Genomic DNA, 18952 nt, shown 5'->3' on the forward strand with positions numbered 1-18952 from the left:
TACAATACTATTTTATGTAGAATTGTATAGCTACAACTGTTATGGATAGTTCAATTCGTCCAATTGACAGTGTTATCTCTGTAATAAACAACGAATGATCATATTATATTGTAGACAATAGAGGCTATAAAGACCAATTGCGCTCTAGGTCTCTAACCATGGTCATTGTAAGAACGTGCGTTGACTAAATTATCGAGCAGCTCGGGATATCAATTTAAAACGTTTTGCTCTACTTTCGATTGCAATATTCCTTTCTAAACACTGAATAACGGTACTGGATGTTGATATTTATGCTCAGTTTGTGTAAAGTGTGGGCGGCGGGTATTGTCTAATTACGTTTTAATATGTCAAGTTACGACAATTAGTTTCATAAGTTACCAATAGATGGCGACACTTTAGTTTTGCATCGCACTAGCGAAATGTTTTGTTGAATACATATAAGAAATTTCATGTCGATTATCTGCCTTGTGTATCTTGTGGATCTTGTGTAACTTGTGTAATATTGTGTTAAAGTAAAAATAAAGTAAGTTAAAGTGTTGAGTGTTTAAGTGAATCCCGCCAAAACGTCAATTTATACATGGTGCCGAAACCTAAGATGGACTTTGGACTTTGAAAGACTTAGAAAAATTTCCGATAAGTAGAACTTGTAAAAATTTCATATTTTATTATATGGACTTAGAAAAATATTTGGGATTTTATTCTAAGGACTTGTGAAATTTTGAGAATTTATTATATGGACTTAGAAAATATTTGAGATTTTATTCTAAGGACTTCGAAAAATCTGATACTTTATTATATGGACTTAGAAAATATTTGAGATTTTATTCTAAGGACTTGGAAAAATTTGAGAATTTATTATATGGACTTTAAAATTTCTGGATTATTCTATAGACTTGGAAGATTATTGAGACTTTGATAATTTTAGAAGAAAAATTTATAAAACTAAATTATTAATATTTAAACTAAAATGGCTTCAAAATTAATTAAAAGTCAAGCGGATTTGTTACTTAGATTAGAAAAGGCACAACAAAATTTTAGGAAGAGTCCGAAAAGTAGAATCACTAAACAGTATTTGGAAACTAGAATAAAAAATTTGGAAGATTTTTATTTGGAATTTAAACGGAATCATACAGAGCTAATTCAAATAGTAACATCGGAACAAAGAGAATCATTGACATATTTTATGGAAGACGATTATGACAAGTTTGAAGAAATTTACATAGACCATATGACTGAACTAAAAGAAAAATTTGAAGAAGTGCCCAATAATCCGATATCAACATCAATTAATACGATGACAAGTGACGATGTAAAACTACCAAGAATACATTTGCCAACATTTTCGGGCAAATATGAGGAGTGGCAGACATTCTATGATATGTTTTTGTCGCTAATTCATAATAACGAAAAATTATCACCGGTGCAAAAGATGCATTATTTAAAGAGTAGTGTCTCGGGAGAACCTGAGAATTTATTGAGAAATTTTGCTACTGTTGATAAAAACTACCAAGAGGCTTGGAATCAATTAACAAAAAGATACAATAATAAAAGATATAATTTAAATGCTGTTCTAAAAAAGTTATTTGGACAAAAACAAATTAATAGTGAATCTGCACAAGCGATTAAGCAACTTCTGGACACAACTACATCAGTATTACAAGCGCTAAATAATATGGGAATACCAACAGCAACTTGGGATGCAATTGTAATTTATTTGGTGGTTTCAAAGCTCGATGTACAATCACATAAACTATGGGAGAATCAGATAAGCATGTCATGTGCCGATGAATTACCAACTTGGTCACAGTTAGTGGATTTTTTAGAAGCAAGATTTCGGAGTTTAGAGATGGTAGATTCTGGAAAGCAACCTATAAGACATGAGACGTCACAAAAGAGGCAATTGGTTAAAAGTTCTTTTCACGGAGCTATCCTACAGAATAAGAAGACAGAGAATGTATGTTCAGTTTGTGGTGACAATCATTATATAAATGCATGCACACAGTTTAAGAAGCAAACAGTAGAAGAACGAAGAAATCACGTACAGAGTAAGGGCTTATGTTTTAATTGTTTGCAACCTACACATATTGTAAGCAAATGTCGACAATCAATTTGTTGCAAGAAATGCGGACGAAGACATAATACTATGTTGCATTTAGAGAAGACAGGATTCATTGAAAACACTCAAAGGACACAAGAAGAAAATGATGGGATTGAGAATAAAACTCCGTCTACGCTAGTAGAATCAAAGATTGTGGCAAATTTTGCCAAAAGAGAGCATAAAAGCTATCATGTTCTGCTAGCTACGACACTACTTAAGGCTCAGTCAAATAATGGTAACTTATTTATGGTACGAGCATTGTTGGACCAAGGCTCGCAAGCGTCTTTTGTAACTGAAGCAACTGTTCAGTTACTCGGTCTTAAACGTACATCTGTTAATAGTTTAGTATCAGGTCTGGGAGATGGTCAAATGCATATTAAACATGTAGTAACTTTATGTTTAAAATCGCGTCATAACTCAGAATTTTCTATTAATGTTAAGGCTTATGTATTAACTTCACTTACGTCTATGCTTCCATGTGTGAAATTAGATGCTCCTAAATGGCTCGAACTCGAGAATGTAGAATTAGCGGACCCAGGTTATGCAACACCAGGTAAGATTGATATTTTATTAGGGGCAGAAGTTTATGCTGAGATTTTATTAACAGGTATGATGAAACAACCCAAAGGAAATTTAATAGCGCAGAATACGGTCTTTGGTTGGGTTTTATCGGGCAAGGTATCTGATCCACTTTCAGATAAATATAAGGCTAACAGTTTTCATTTACAGGTTAGAACTAACGATGATTTTTTGAAGCGTTTTTGGGAATTAGAAGCTGAACCAGATATGATTGTTAAGAAATTTACAAGAGAGGAACAATTGTGTGAAGAGCTATATGAAAAATCAACTGTACGAAATCGAGATGGAAGGTATGTTGTTACATTGCCATTTAAAAATAAGGATCCTGAGTGCCAGTATGGAGAATCGATAGATATAGCTAAGAATAGATTAGTCGCTTTAGAAAGAAGGCTTAAGAATAATTCTAAATTATATGAGGAATATAGACGAGTAATAGAAGAGTACTTAGTTCTTAATCATATGTCTTTAGTCGAAGAAGATGATTTAGATAATCCAACGGCCGTCTATCTTCCGCATCATGCTGTTGTACGGGAGGATAAAGATACGACAAAGGTTCGTGTAGTTTTTAATGCTTCTAGTAAGGGAACAAATAATGTGTCATTAAATGATGATCTTATGATTGGACCAAAAATCCAACAAGATCTCAGACATATATTAATGAGGTGGAGAACCCATCCCATTTGTATAGTGGCTGATCTTGTCAAAATGTACCGTCAAGTACTTATTAATCCAAGACAGACAAATTTTCAGAGAATTTTATGGAGAACTTTACCGGATCAACCAATTAAACATTTTAAATTGCTCACTCTAACATTTGGAACCGCGTGTGCACCATATCTTGCTGTTAAAACTTTACAACGTTTAGCAGAAGATGAGAAACTTAAATTTCCAGTAGCATCAGAAATTACTAAAAATGATTATTATATCGATGATCTAATGACAGGTTGTGATACATTACAAGAAGCTAAAATTATTTACAAAGAAATGAACAAATTAATGAAATCTGGAGGATTTACACTTCAAAAATGGAGCTCTAATTGTAAGGAATTATTAAAATATATTGGAGAAGATAATAAAGAAAATGAAGAATCTATGCTAATTAAGGTTGATAATATGGTAAAAGTTTTAGGAATTTCATGGAATCGTAGTTCAGATAGATTTGTTTATACAATCAATTTACCGGAGATAAAATTTCCAGTCACGAAAAGACAAGTTTTATCTAATATTGCTCAAATGTTTGATCCAATGGGTTGGATTGCACCAGTAATCATTGTTGCTAAATTATTTATTCAAAAAATATGGAAGGCGCATTTAGATTGGGATGATGCATTGCCTGAAGATTTGAACGAAATGTGGCTTAACATACGACAGCAATGCAAGGATATTCAACGAGTAGAAATACCACGGTGGATTTGTTGCACTAGTCAAAGTCATGTTGAACTTCATGTCTTTTCAGACGCATCAAGATCTGCTTATGCTGCTGCAGTTTTTATAAGAGTCATCAATAACGATGAATCCATATATGTCAGGTTAGTATCAGCTAAAACAAAAGTAGCACCTATAGAGAAGGAAGTTTCTATACCTCGTTTAGAGTTATGTGGAGCTGTGCTTGCTGCGAAACTTGTGAACGAAGTATCTCAAGTGATGAAGGTATGCAAAGACAACATTTACGGATGGACTGATTCTACAATCGTTCTAGCATGGTTGAAGGGCGGTGCAAGCAAATGGACAACATTTGTAAGTAATCGGGTATCAGAGATTTTAACTATTATGGATTATGATCAATGGGGTCATGTTTCAACCGAAGCCAATCCTTCTGATTGCGCATCTAGAGGTTTAACTCCAACAGAATTACTTTCTCATTCACTATGGTGGTACGGACCGGAATGGTTGAAGAACAGAAACATTGAAATGAAAAATACAGAGATAGTAGATACAGATGAAGAAAGAAGACAAGTATCATTAATGGTTAAACAAGATAAATTTGAAGATTTTGAATGGTTAAAATTTTCTAATTTGACTAAAATGCTAAGGGTTATTTCTTATTGTCGAAGAATATTACTTAAGAAGGAAGAAAGAAAAATTTTGCCGAAGTTTGTAACAGTAAAGGAAATGAATGAAACATTAGAGAGATGTATTAAACAGGTTCAAAGAATTGCGTTTGATGAAGAGATCAAGGATTTAGAGAATAAAAAGGATATACCGAAGAGAAGTCCCCTTCGTACTCTTTGTCCCATTTTAGATCGAAATGGAATATTAAGAGTCGGTGGTAGGATTGATAAGGCTCACGCAAACCATAACACGAAGCACCCGATTATTATGCCAGCTAAGTCTCATCTTACCCAGTTGTTAATATCGGATGCTCACGAAAAAACTTTGCACGGTGGACCGCAAATCATGATGAATTACATTCGGACAAAATATTGGATAGTACGCTGTAGGGATCTAGTAAAACAACATTATAGGAAGTGCCTCACGTGCTTACGATATTCGAAAGCAGCGAGAGTGCAGTTAATGGGACAGCTTCCAGATACTAGACTGAAGCCTTGCAAGCCATTTACGGCAACTGGTGTTGATTATGCAGGCCCAGTCAATATTAAGTTTTCTCCAGGTCGAGGGGCAAAGTCTTATAAAGGCTACATTTGTCTTTTCGTCTGTATGGTCACAAGGGCTATACATATTGAGGCTGTAACTGATTTAACCGCTAAGGGATTTATCGCCGCTTTTAGACGCTTCACGTCTAGACGTGGACGTTGCCAGGATTTGTTCAGTGATAATGGCACAAACTTTGTTGGTGCGGACAAACATTTACGAGAAATGTTTGACTCTGCTAAATCTAATTTACCTAATGAAATTGCGGAACTTCTTACATTAGAATTTACGACGTGGCATTTTATACCGCCGCAATCACCTAATTTTGGAGGGATATGGGAGGCCGGAGTGCGTTGTGCTAAGAACCATTTGAAACGTGTCATAGGTGACAGCATTTTAACGTATGAGGAACTAGCTACAGTACTATCACAGATCGAAGCATGTCTTAATTCTAGGCCAATTTCTGTTATTAGTAGTGAAGCAGATGACCCTCTCCCACTGACCCCAGGTCATTTTTTAATAGGTGAACCGGTTATAAATATAAGTGATCGTAATTATGATGATTGTAATATAAATAAATTAGAAAGATGGAATGTTATTCAAAAAATGGTAAATAATTTTTGGCGTAGATGGTCTAAAGAATATTTGGTTACTTTAAATCAGAGGTATAAATGGAATTCGAAATTAGAAGAACCTAATATTAATGACATTTGTATAATTAGAGACGATAACGTTCCACCTTCTAAATGGATTTTAGGAAAAATTGTAAACAAACATATTGGATCAGATAATATAACTCGCGTTGTAACGATTAAGTGTAAGAATGGATATTTAAAACGACCGTTAAGTAAAATTAGTGTTTTGCCTAAATAAAATGATTAGTTAATAGAATAGAATATCTTGTCTTGTGTTTAACTTTAGAAGGTCAGTTGACTGAAGTGTCAGATGTATTTTTTTTGGTTACCAGTTTAACGCCACTACGTTGATGTATCACGGTGGGCGGTTACGTTTTGTTTAGTTATGTTTTGTTTTGTTTAGAGGTATATTTTAGTTGTTTTTTTGTTACGGACTAGTCCTTGGTGGGCGGAATGTCTAATTACGTTTTAATATGTCAAGTTACGACAATTAGTTTCATAAGTTACCAATAGATGGCGACACTTTAGTTTTGCATCGCACTAGCGAAATGTTTTGTTGAATACATATAAGAAATTTCATGTCGATTATCTGCCTTGTGTATCTTGTGGATCTTGTGTAACTTGTGTAATATTGTGTTAAAGTAAAAATAAAGTAAGTTAAAGTGTTGAGTGTTTAAGTGAATCCCGCCAAAACGTCATTTTATACAGGTATAGAATGTATAAATGAAGTGAGTTAATCAGATCGTACTGGTTGACGGTTGGCGCGTGCCGCAAGGCCGGTCAACTGAAGTCGCTCCTTAAGAACAAACCTTCTCGCTCGCACTCAAAGCTCTAAAAGGAGTTTCATGACTAAAGGCGGTTGTACGTAAACCATAAACCGGCCTAATGCAGCTAATGGTGTAGTTTGGACAATGCGGTACGTTCTCTGCCCATTTGATAATGCCTCTGGTATGTGGATGCTGCTTTATTGTAAAAAGTTGTCAAGATTTAGATTACAAATGATTACAATAACGAGGTACATGAAGATTTTCAAACTGATATGTTTTAGAAAAACTGAGATAAATATGAGTCTTTATTAGACAAGCTCTGAGAGGCGTAAAACCGGCTCGAAGAGTTGTTAAGCAACCGAGTCATTCGTCATTGCATTGCCAACGATATTCGATACAACCGCACGTGCTATGTAAGGTATTGCAACGGATTCGGTCTGGACACCTCTATAATATTATTCAAATCGATCTTGGCAAAAAACGAGAGCCGAATATAGCGAACGGTATTTAAATTACGAATTTGGTTACATTTAAATCTCTGAAGCCAATTTATCCAATTCGGAATGCAAATGTTGACCATTTTGAATGCAAATACTTCGACATATCACAAGTTGTTTAATTATTGCGATCCGTTTCGTTCCGAGGACAATTTTGCCCAATAAAGGCGACGAGCGGTTGGTTTTTGATCGATCGGGTTTGCATTCGCGATAGCCTCGGGCGTCCGGTGTCCAAGTTTCAGAGGCCCGTTAAATAATAACAAGCATGTACTCGTGGTTCCACTGAGCTATAAATTGTCCGCAGCCTCCGGCACGCGGCACGCAATCTCAATGCGGAAAGTATACATCGGTACGTATAGCTAGAGTGGCCGTGTCCGCCGGCGGTGCGGCGCAGCGGCCTGCTATTGTTGCTCGCTACAAGTATTGTGGCTTTTACTTGGCCGTATAGAGACTTTAATGCAGTGAATGTGTAGCGGTCACTGTATTTAGCTCTAGTTCATTAAACCTATAAATCTTTGGACTACCTTAAGTCCCATGTTATACAATGAATGGGTATTTAACGGATAATGCTTTACTAAGCCGTTGATAATACGTTTCAAATGCAATTGGTTTGATTTGTACATTCTACTTTTAATTGTAGTGTTATATTTTAAATGGTTTATATCTAAACAGCATCGGTATATAAACATCGATAAAGTACCAATAAATGGTATAGAATGTAAGATAGAAAACCAATTTGAAGGATGATTAAAGTATCGTTTCGTGCTCCGCTTGCTTCGTTATCACGATTGTTGGTAAAGCCACGAGACAGTTTTTGTGGACATTAGAAAGCCGGTGAATTATGACCGTTTCACTGCAATGATACCGGGACATTAAATTTAATTAAGAAAAACCGACCCGCGGTATCGGTTACGATCTGGCAGCCGTTATAATTTATCTCTTGATCAGAGATTATTTTGAATGGGCAATGCGAATTTCTCTAGAAATACTTTTTGGATGGACTTATCTGTTTTGTGCACTTTTAATCTTCCCTATATAATTTAAAAAAATATTATAGCCTAAAGTCTAGATAGAAACCTCAAAGTATAGTGCATAATTAAACTCTAATAGCTGGATAAATTATAAACTAAATATAATTATATCAATGCAACTGTAACAAAACGTGCGTAAATACGAACAATGCGTTGAAGTCTTTTGTTTGTGAACATTTAATTAAGGTTTTAGTATTTATTTTTCTTTTATTAGTCTTTGTAGGCTCTCTATTATTTTCATATACTTTTAGGTATACTACTAAAAAAATAAAGTAATACGACCCTTGTCCTAAATTGTCCCGTCTAGTAGCTTTCTACTACTCTTTCAGTATAAGGTAGATTTTAGTTCAGCAGATTTGAGATTTATACTAAAAATTACATGACAAAACCATTGTGAACCTTGTCCTGGGAATCACACAAAACGTAATAAAGTAGGCCAATGAAAACACAAGTGAAATACTCCAATAGTTAGTATTCAGTGCACAAACCGCACGGCTCTTTCTCACGCACGTCTGTGAAAACACATGCGGGTTCGGCTGTAAAACTTTGTTTGTTTACATTTTACGTCTCGTTATCGATAACATAAATCTAAGATTTGGGGATATACAATAACCCTATTACTTACGTAGTAACTCAAACTCGAATTAAATAAAGTCTATCGTCACATCATTATGTTATAATTACGAAATCATAGGCAAAAATATTAAACCAACAAATTAATTAATACAAGAAACTGATAAAATTATAGGATTTTGATACTAAACAGCGCGAGACAATGTTAACAACGTTGCTAATTTGGATATCGAAAAGGCACCGGTCGGACCGCTATTCAAGTCCCAATTATACATAATTTATCGGACAATATTGCGAATCAGAATATTAATTCATTTCGCAAATTATTAAGATTTATTTCTAAACTAAACATAGAATAATATAATAATAGATAGATAGATATTAGATATATCTAATTATACATACCTAATTGTATTTAAAATTATGAAGAACGTGATAAATCCATTATTGCACACGTTCAAATTGTTTTATCATTTGTTAAATGTTATTGCTTAAACCAAAACAGTTTTGTTTTTAATATAAACTAGCTGACCTCATAAGTTTGCGTATATAAGCGTTATTTAACACTTGTATTTGATAATATCGCTCTGCAGCATAAGCAAATACCCTTGCTGTTTATGTTCCTTATCGGAATGAAAGTTGTTCTATACAAGGTGAACCATTTCAAATATAATTTAGTTACTATAGTATTGTCTGTTATAAATTATTAGGAGTTGTAAGTACTGTTCAATATTAATGAATATTATCGATATCAGCTTTATAAGCCCATTGTATTATAAACATTATAAATTGACCTGTATAAGCAGTGTAGGTAAATAAGGTTGTGCAATGTATTATGTATCTACACTACTCAAAACAAAATAGGGCCCACCCTGATTTTTTGCTGTGTTGTAAAAACTCTTCACTTTTTTCTTATTTTATGAATGGGTATAAACGAACAAGGTGTAGGACAATTGTTTTAACGTAAACTTAAGCAAAAATTAGCGATTTTATGAAAATTATGCAAAATTAACAGTATTAGAGAAACATTGCACAAATAAGACACATGACAAAAGTTTCAATAAAACCTTTATTAACAAAAAAAATCTGGTTTATTTTGTAATTAGTAGCGTGTGGGACCCCCTCTGCTCCGTATGCACTCTCTGAGCCTATCTGGGACACTTTCAATCAAATGGGTTACATTTTCTTCAGGTATTTGCTCCCAACAGACTTTAAGAGCATTTATGAGATCTTGTTGGCTGTTTACGTTGCTGAAATTTGCTTTGACGCTCCTTTTTAATTGATCCCACACATGCTCTATTGGATTGAGGTCAGGGCTCATGGCTGGCCACGGCAGAACTCTTATATTGGCATCAGAGAGTATAACTCTTTGAGTGATACGGGCTGTATGTGGGCGGGCATTATCTTGCATTAAGATGAATTCTTCGCCAATTCTTTGTGAAAATGGGATCACGTGAGGCCGGATGACCCGTTCGACATAGGTAGTAGCAGTCACGGTACCTCCATCAAGAATCGGTCTGTTCCGTGGACACAAGGTTCAGAAAAACGTTCACCTTCCCTTCTCCATACACGCACTCGACGATCGTCACTTAAAAACTTCACTTTAGTTTCGTCCGTAAACAATACTGTCCCCCAGTTATCCATAGACCAGTCTGAGTGATCACGAGCAAACCTTAATCGTGCTGCACGATGAGCACTTGTCAATTTCAGTCGAACAGCGCGAGTTCTGGACCTTTGGCCACCTTCATGAAGTCGATTCCGAATGGTTTGATCACTCACTCGCGTGCCAGTAGATTGCCGCAGTTGATTTTGTAAGGCACGGGCGGTTACCGTCCGCTGCCGACGCGCTGTTAGTCTGATGTACCGGTCTTCTTGGGCTGTTGTAGCTCGAGTACTTCCTGTTCCACGTCTTCTAGCAACACTACCTGTCTCTTGATAACGATGCCAAGCATTTCGGATAGCTCGACGTGACACACCAAGACGTATTGCCACCGACCTCTGAGAATTTCCTTCTTGAAGCAAAGCGACTGCTCTTGCTGCCGTTTCCATATCCTTATGAACGCGAGATCCAGGCATAATAATCACGAATAATACCGAAACCAAATTAAACTTTAAAAAATAACGATGTGCTACAGTAACATTCAGAATGAGACTTTGAACACAAGTGATTGAGAATTTGGAAATAACGTGATTTTGAAACATTTTACTTTTTCTGGTTACCCACTTGAGAAAAAGATTAAAAAGAATATTTAAAACAGCAATAAAGTTTCGTTAACATGTCAAAAACGTAAGGGAATACTCAAGTACCCCAATAACTACCCTATAAATTACGTGTAGGCAAAACTTTGAGATAAGTGTAGGTGGGCCCTATTTTGTTTTGAGTAGTGAATATTCTATGTTTTGCTTATTATGTTCATTAATCAATTTGAATAGAAATAAAGATAGGCTATGAGAAGATATTGATAACTACTCAATATATTTTTTTTATCTCATATATGCTAATGTTATAGGTAAAATATATTATTATGTATAGGTATTGTATGACAAAAACTCTTTCCATGATTTATTATGCCGATGCCGTGGGGACCATTTTGCGTAGCATTAAATCATGTCATTTATATACCTAACTATAAATTCTATTGTTATTTTTTGTGATATCTAATGAAGGAGTGTCTATTGTCATGTCTTTATCTTTTTTTTATTCGGAATTGGTAGTATAGAAAATATATAAATTAATAAAATACTTAGAGAATTAAATCTAAGATTATAATAAAATATAAGTTGAATGTTTGTAATCGTAAAAGAGTGGTATAAGGTGGCCGTGGGTATAAGCATCCTGTTAAGTAAAATATTAAGTTAAGGCCTAATTCACACGAAAAAATCAATATGTCATATGAGATAATATTGGTTATCTTGATAGAGACATGCCAAGACGTGCAATTGACAATATGACGTTTGTTAAATATTGAATTTTGAGAAGGACTTATCTGAATTATCTTGTCTGTTTGTATGTCTATACTTTTGAATGACTTATACATTTTTTATATTTCCTTATATTTTATAAAAAATAGAGGATCCATAAATTACGTTTTTCACAATACATACACGTAATATAAATATTTAAATATTAATGTTTAAGTACCTAGTTTTTTTTTCTAGTATCATGTTACGTTTTATCCATAATATATTAATTTATAAACTGACTACCAAAATATGCAAAAAACTCCAATACCAAGCTGAAATTGGTTAAATTATTTGCACGGAAAATATGCGTGCGAAAAATTTAATCAAAAAATTTATTACCGCCGGCGTGTATTGGAATGATTCGAATGATTTACCATCGATTCCCACGTTAGCGTTCACGTGAAAGCTTGTGATAAATACATGATCGGATTAAATCCTTGCTATCACCTTATCATCGACATTTCCCAGGCTGCCCCTATTATTCGTCTCATTTTGCAACTATTTGCATTTACAACAAAAACTGTTTGCGTGTAAGCTACAGCTGATAACACGCGATATGACTTTATTATTATTATGTTTATTTTGATAAATTTATTCTGTTTATTTTCTCACAAGTGGGAAAGATTCTTTTCGCAGGGAAATTATGCTTATGTTTTGGAATGTTTTTGTAAGCATGCTTGAATACATAATAAAAAACTGAAGTTTTGTAGCTTCGCTTCTCTGTTATTATGAAGGAATGTGTGATGTTTACACAGCGTCTTAATTACTTAAATATGCTTCTTAAATTGCGCGTAATTGTAGCGCTACGGTAACTAGCACTGTTTTATAACATTCTTACATTTTTTGTTCTGCTGTATGAGCGAAATATTTTTATAATATAAACAGCTTAACATTATTAAAACAAACACCGCAAATTAAAAAGATTGTAATATCACTATAATAGTTTTAAGTCTTCAAATATTGAAGACTAATCACAAAGTAAGATAGAGCTTCGCCTGGTCTTTATTATAATAAAATTGGTTTTAAAAACCAGTCTCTACAACTAAAAAGAGTGTTTTATAATAAGCTACTTTAACTCATAACGTCTTTTTCGCGCGCCTTTTCTACTTTATCTTAACCAGAAATCCCATACTTCGCTCACAGGTCAGCGGTAGGTGTGCTCCAAACATTATTTACAATATCTGTCAGCCCCATGGCCTCCATATGCTAACATGGCGCCGGTGACGTCGCCGCACATGGGCAGTCTCATTGATGTTCTGATATTGGTGTGAAAAAATATTTTATGATGCTCTGTATAAGCTGATGGTTCTTTAATACTTTTGTTGTACGGATGACGTAGTTGTTAAGATCGTGACATAGTTTGATAGCTTTTTTATGTTGGATTTTAATATTTGTGAACTTTTAATACTCTCTTTCGGTGGTCGGGCGTGGTTAATGCAGACAAAAACACTTTTATTTAAAAAACTAGCGGTCCGCCCCGGCTTCGCCCGTGGTACATATTTACGTTTTCTCTACATAAAAACCATCCTCGTACTTCAAGGAATATAATAAAAAAAGAATTATCGAAATCGGTTCAGCCGTTCTCGAGTTATGCGCTTACCAACACATTTTGCGATTCATTTTTATATATAAGATATGTCTATTACCTTTTTCTTTACATGTCCATTGAATTATACTATGTGTAAAGAACCTCTTACACTTGACGAGGTATTATAAAAATTGATTGATCACAATGATAATAACAGTCGGAAGCAAACGCATTATACGATTATTACACGCATCGCATAGCCAGGTGCAAACATAGTTTTCTGCATATAATTCCGCGGTAGTTGAGTCAATTACCTTAAATTGTTCTAATAGCTTCTTAGTCACGTTCCAGACTGTAAGTGCTATCCAACCTGTCTGCACAGGTACATATCTATCATTGTGATTGAATGCATATTAAAAGTATAGGAACTGATATGGCCGCCCAATGAGCTTTTTTATTGTAATAGTTATAACGTTGTAGGTATGTAATTTTATTGGAGAGTTACATAAAATAAATAATAAATACCTAAATATACCCATAAGATATACTTACGTATATTATATTAAGTTTAACTTATGAAATAGTAAGTATAATCATGTTGAATCTCTACATTATAGAGACCAAATCTTACCGTCCAAACTCCAAACACCAACGTCCAATCCAAAACTTTTATGTCCTACAACTCGTTATGGTAAAACATAAGTCGATAGCACTATGCGTCGATACGAAGATCATATTATTATTAGTGATACTCAGCAGAGGCGTCACCAATGGTGGCCGCGATTTGAGCCGTGTAGATATAAGGTCGTGTTGGAGACGATGACAGAGGGTCGCCCACGCGCTCTCCGCACGAGTTCACTCCATTATACAATCAAGACGAATAGCTGGAAACACGTTATGTAGGTAGGTAGGTAGTAGTTCTGATTGCTTAGCCCAGTATCTGGCTAACAATGGTCCGAATGCTAATGGGATGCCTTTTTGTTGATAGTTTTGTTGCTTTTAATTTTCATTACCATTAAATTAAAGAAGATACTACGAGTATTATTCGTATACTACGGATAGTAATTTGGAATGCATGACATGAAATGAAAAATAAAATTTATGATAATGTAGAGCTCTGTACATACATTTTTAATATATACCCCAACGGTTAACACAATCTTTGGTTCTTACATTCCGACCGCGAATATGCCTTTTGTAATTCTATTTTGAAGATATATATTTATCAGATAGGTACCATAGATGACCTTATAGGGCCGATACAGGTTTATATGTGGAGAATACAATAGTACGCACGTGCGCCGGCGCAGCCATTGTCCAAACTCCAAATGTTTTGTAAATGTATCTACGTCCAACCATTGTTTCAAGGAAATCCTGCATACATGCTTTGACACTTACGATAAATTGAGCTCACGTGTACTTTAATCGACTTCGAGAGAAACAAGACAAAATGAATCATGAATTATAAAAATAACGACATAAAAGGAGCAAATGCTAAATGTCAGTTGGATAGCAATAATCATTAATAACGCATAACATTTGGAAATATGATTTGAATAATAAAAGCGGTGGATTTACATTCATATTTTATTTTATTGGTTTGTTTACAGAAATAATCGTTAATACGATGCATGAAATCGAAAATAATTAAATCGGCTACGTATAAGGCAAGTCGCGGAACTACTTTTAGGTCCACTCATATGGCTCCGAGTCCAACCTAGAAACAAAAAAGTCGTTTATCATCTGCGGCTGTGTGCGTCATTGGGACTTTCAAATGTGTGGGTGAAGTTGAAAGCTTATAAATCTCACAGAGCTCGGAGACAAGGGACTCGAAACTGTAGCGGGCACAATACGCGTATTACCATATCCGTTGAGACAGATTTTATCCAGTCCCGTTTAGAAATAGCCTAGTCGTATCTTATTTTATTATCAAACGAGCTTAGTGCCTACGCAACTAGCCTACACAGTCCAGTCTTAGGTGGACTAAATTAATTGAGCGCCGAGATTGCGTTAATTTCCTTCTTGTTAGCCAATAAACTGTCGTCGTTAGTATAATTTGCTACCGTGAATTAATTTATAAGACTGTAAAAATTTTATTCACATTTTATGAAAGTAGGTACGGATTTTCAGTCTGCTCGATATATATTTGAATGTTAAAAATGTCATGTAAGGTGGGCTACTGAGTTAGCGGCGCGTGGGCAGCTTCTCTATAACACGCGTGACAACCTTAGGGCTGGGCTACCAATGATACTTAATGTATTTTTTTTAATTATGCTTAAAAAACTATTTCTAAAAAATTAAGTAGCTCTAGTATTTGGAACCCGTACACAAAAACTTTTATTTATCACAAAATAAAAAGTTTATAAATATTATTGAGGTCTTTAAATTTATTTACAGTGAAACACTATCATAGTTAATCATATTATTATCACGAACAAATATAAAAATTTACGTAAACTTCAAATCATAATACGAGTCGAAATGGTAAAAAGCCTTATCATACATAATGTTTCTTTTATTACAGGCAACCCTAATTCGGATGAAAGTTGAATGCACTCGTCATTGTTATCTTGCGCCAGGTTTTGGGCGAGAATAAATAAAACTCTTCGTAGAAAAGATATACATTTATTTTACTATTCTGTTGTTATATGATAAGGCTTTATGAGACGAGTCTGACGAACTTTCTACATGAGCTTAACACTAGTCGTAGATTGCGATATAATCTGAAATAGCTAATAGGTGTTTCTCTAGAAAGGAAGAGAATTATGATGTTTTCGATACTTAATAAATATTCATGATTTGAATGCAAAAGACGCCCATTTCTAGATATATCTCGATGCTGTGGTCTTTATTTAGTATTTAGGTATTAATTTCTACACCATTTCTACTTACGTAATACATTCAAAGTCGTTATAAATAATTGTCTTTCTACAAATCTTTCTCAATCTTAAAACAATTTATGGCAACAATCGGAAGATATTGTGTTTCTATGCAAATATTAAAATACAAAAGGATTTGGGTATTATTATGTTACACCTTTCGCTTGACCTCTATTTATATTCGGCGACGGGTTTCTCCATAACGTTTTCTATAGATGCTATTATTATATTATTAAAAAATAAATCGCTTTAGGCAACACATCAATTCAAAACTGAGATTATAACACTGGCACGCTAAAATTTTAGATTTATTGATTCTAGATTTTAATTACACACGGGTTGGTCGTAAAACGACAATACATTTTTGTTGCAACTGAAAGATACTCTTAATAAGCTGTAAAAAGCCCATTACCGCTTCTACAACACGATATAACACTTCAATATAATCTCAAAGATTTTTATTATTAATACCAATGTATGAAATTGCTTTCTGTGACTGTACGTTACTATGCGACATTTTGAATTAATTGATGCATGCAGTGTTAGACGATTTCACAAATATCTAAGAAGCTTATCTTGTACGATTTCATTAAAATTTACGACTTTTGAAGGAAAATAAGCTGCAGCGCCATATATTCCACATAAAAATGCGTTAAGTGCATTTTTATAGTTTGTTTTGGTGATGGAAATTTTAAAGGACTACTTCGTGATCCATTAGCGTGTCTACATTAGTAGCTTTTAGTCATATCAGCGCGTATAAGCTTCATCCATTCGCGTAATAAATATAAATAAATCCTTTTACAAATCAAGCAAATGTTATGCGATAAGTATTTCTATAATTTCATCTTACAAAGAAGAATTTCCAAGAATTTACCAAAAAAGATGCTTGTCCTCAATACCGGTTTCTAGATTCAAACCAGTGATGAAAAACGCTATCTAAAAATCTAGAAAATGAAAATACTTGTTTTAAATTGTTGGGTAAAACAAAAACCTGTGTTGTTATGAACGCATTTTGACTATTATAAGATTGTATCCGCGATTGTCAACAAAAAATATGTCCTCAGAACACGAAACAACCCACGTCAGTTAACACCCCTTGTATTTTTTTAAGTTAGAAAAACATATATGCGGTTTTAGCGTGGCATTGTTTTTTGTATCTATATTTGTTTTAGCGCGCGCCGATAACTTTTAGGCGCGACGGCGGCGATGCACAACCCATTTCACGTTTTAAGTAAACCAAATTGAATGAATGTCATGAGCTTTTATTAAAATTCCCAATTTTGTAGGTATAGTGGCTCAAATTACAAATATTTTGAGAAAAGCTTTATTTTATGTGGATTTTACTTATATCATATATATGTATTAATATTTTATTGTATAGTAATTAGAATATGTTCCAATTTTTATACCTCCATACTAAGACGGACCTTGTTTCTTATTGTTATACATATTATAATAAATAAGTTACGAAATGTTGTGGTCTCATAAGTGTTGTTAACCCCCGTCTACCCTCGGCAACACGTGTGCATGACCTGTCATGTAGGTAAAATTCCACTTGACTATTGAGATTTAAACCCTACGAGGTTTTTTTCTTATATTAATGTGTTTTCTTTTATTTTGTGATTCCGTATACCATTATTGTTATTACCTAGAATTTAGCATTTTATTATATTGACTATTGAAGATTTTCTAAATTCGCTTGTTACCTATTAAACAGTTTAGATATACATTTGAAATGAAAACATGCGTTAAAAAGTATGTTATCATATGCACGTAAAAATCAACAAAAAGTTAGACTGATTCAATGGTAGGTACTAAATATTCAAGAGCGTATAAGAGCTGCGGTATTATAATGCAATGTCAATTAAGGAGCTATTATATTACACTAAAGAGCAAGATAAATAAATACAGAACCCGGCGAAGTCTGAAGAGACGTACTTCACCGACCGGTTTTTGTATTGGCCCGTATAGTACGCCAACACATTAGGGTGGCTTAGGAAGCCCCGCGATGACGTGAAGGCATTAAGGATGTGATCGCTAAAGCTCATTTTGTAAATATGGTCCTTTAAAAACTTAAAGGATTGCTTGTAAAAATTGACCTGAAAGTAACGGATATTCATTTTCAAACGCAAAGCTATATATAAATCAACTCAGTACTTACTAGGAAAAATTTATATAAATTTATCAAGTAATGCCATAAAAAGATTTGAAGGCGATTTCTCCAAGACTCTGACTTGGACGTAGTATTGGCTCTTACAATACAAAATAAATCGTAACACGACATTTCGGAGCAGACAAGGGAACATAACCCGATAATAAAGTTGAAGCGTCAACCTCGGGCCACACGTACAATGCGTTTTACATAAACCCCCTTGTCGTGTCGTCTTTTTATTGCTGTCGCATATAAGAATAATCCTACATGGCATCTTTTATAGCGTCGCTTCAGTCATATATCTTAGTTTTATAATATAAAACCGGGGTCGTCGGCTGGGCGTGGGCGCTACTCCAGAATTTCAGCCCACGTGCCGCCGATGTAAGATACCTACGCGCACAATTGGCTTCGGGCTTGTTTATGGGAGCATTTCTCGAGATACAAACCAGAAATGACACTTCGATCGCGTGCCGCAATCTCGCCCTCACCGCACACTTTCCATCTAGATAATAATGTAATTTCATACAAAAACACTACTTTATGAAGCGCAAATGTCCGCTCATGTCGTTGTTTTACAGCTCGTAATCGTTGTAGATATTATTAATTATTATTTGAGACAAAATTGCTACGAAATTTAAATTGGATGTATTGTGATAA

General features: G+C 34.4%; 1 protein-coding gene across 1 annotated transcript in view; it reads left to right on the forward strand.

Moving 5' to 3' along the window:
- LOC149906411 (meteorin-like protein) overlaps positions 1-18952 on the forward strand; it is a 34777-nt gene that overhangs the window by 12497 nt on the left and 3328 nt on the right. The gene's annotated exons all lie outside the window — the stretch shown is intronic.

This window comes from Colias eurytheme, chromosome 8 (assembly GCF_061535395.1).
Source record: "Colias eurytheme isolate Ceu_HAF_F1 chromosome 8, ilColEury1 Martin Lab GWU primary, whole genome shotgun sequence".
Taxonomy (NCBI): Eukaryota; Metazoa; Arthropoda; class Insecta; order Lepidoptera; family Pieridae; genus Colias; species Colias eurytheme.